This window comes from Echinops telfairi, unplaced genomic scaffold (genome assembly GCF_000313985.2).
Source record: "Echinops telfairi isolate 266 unplaced genomic scaffold, ASM31398v2 ScPeMD7_2291;HRSCAF=2852, whole genome shotgun sequence".
Taxonomy (NCBI): Eukaryota; Metazoa; Chordata; class Mammalia; order Afrosoricida; family Tenrecidae; genus Echinops; species Echinops telfairi.
The window spans coordinates 29,829,646-29,831,592 of NW_022106189.1; positions in this window are offsets into that span (position 1 = coordinate 29,829,646).

Consider the following 1,947-nt stretch of genomic DNA (forward strand, 5'->3'; position numbering starts at 1 on the left):
TCGTCGTTCTGCCGGTCTCCCAGGTTCTCCCTCTGCCCACGCAGTGCTAGTGCGGGACTTGGACTTTGGAATCAGGCCGACTTGGATTTTAATCATTTACTTTTTACCTCTCAAACCCTCTGCTGCTTCACTTGAGCAAATGGGCCTTCCGTGTGTTTTTCAGCCCTAAATGAGAGTTTTTAATGCACAGAGCCAGAGTAACAAAAAGCCCTGGAAGCTCAACCGCGTTCATTATTGTTATCCTGAACGTTCTTCCGTTTCATCCAGTATCCCATGCAACAAACCTACGCTCAGGGCTGCGTACTGTCACCAAACAAGCTGCTCCCAGCTCATAGCAGTAAGTCAGGAGTCCTGGACGTGGGTTCTCCTTGGACCAGTGAGAGGAACTCAACTCGCTGGCATGGAGTTGATGCCGACTCATAGCGACCCTATAGGATGGGGTAGAACTGCCCCTGTGGGTTTCTCAAACTGTAACTCCTGATGGAAGTGAAAAGCCGAGTCTTTCTCCCAAGGAGTGCCTGGTACAGGCTTCGAACTGCAGCCCAAGGCATAGCCGCAAGACCACTAAGTGATAGGAGAGGGATAACTGCTTGACAGAGAAACCAGACAGAGGTAGAGGGAAGCTGGTATGTTGGGATCCCTCACTGCTAGCGAGTTGATGCCAATGCATAGCGACCCCGTGGGTTTCTGAGGATGTAATTCTTTACTGGAGTAGAAAGCCCTGTCTTTGTCCCTTGGAGTGCCTGGTGATTTCGAACTACTGAGTTAGCAGTCCAGGGAATAACCACTACACCACCAGGGTTGACTGTTGGGATGGAAGGGTGTTTTAAGCAGAAGGAACGGCAGGTGTCATCTTTGAGCAGCAGTGAAAACTTGGCTCACTGAGCTGTAGCTTCCAGAGTGCCTTTGATGTCCTGGGAAGCCAGGGGAAGAGTAGGGAGTGGGCAGGGGAGGTTTGAGAGGCTTGGGGGTAGTGGGGTGGGGGCAGGTTGTGAGGCCTGGGAACAGGGCAAGGAGGAAGTGAAAGCCCTCTACTTCCTGGGGAGCCACTTTTCCAGAAGTGGATGCTGCTCTTTGGTAAAGTGACCAAACGTCCCACTTTTGGCGGGACAGTCCCAATTTTTCCCTGCGTCCCATGGCATTTTTAAAAATTCCCAATTTTTGGAAAGAATGCACGGCAAGCTAGGGTATACTGTTTTCGGCTGCCATGTGGCTATTTTGCCAGGATATGAGTTTTATCAATGGTGTCCCGCTTTTGTCCCGCTTTACCAATGTTAAAATCTGGTCACCTTAATCTTTGGGGATGGGTGGGAAGGAAGGGGCCTCAGGGAGAGGGAAAGAGTGGGGCAGTCAGGAGACCAGCAGACAATTCCTTCTTTCAACTTTCCAGTTCCTATATCCCTTCAAGTTAATAGTGCCTTGAAATCAGGAGAAAATGAATGCAGACTCTACCCCCAGCTCACCCTAGGGTGGGGTCTACGGAGGAGACACAGTTTGACAGTGATGAATATAGTTGCCCCTGGGCAGGGTGCAGGGGAGGGGGCACCCCACCCCTATGACTTCCCTGGCCCCAACCTGGCACCTATGGGACATGGCTGATGGGAAACAGAGGTCTGAGGCTTTCCCAGCTCCTCCAGTGCTCAGGCCGTCCTGCATCCTTCTCCACTTGGACAGATGAAATATAAGGGACCATAAACCACACCCCGGGGATTGTGGGAAAGTCAAAAAGGGACAGCTGAGGGTTCACTGCGAGCAACCTCTCACAGTCAGTGCAGTCACAGGGCTTAATGAAAGGAAACACCCCCAGAATTTGGCTGGGGGGCATCTTTTTGCCCTTGAAGAAATACATGATTTGGAGAAGGTTTTTGTGGGTGCTATCTGTACAACAGCACAATTCAGTGTAATATTCTCTGCAGGGCGGGGTGAGCAGGCTCCTGGGTCATGGCT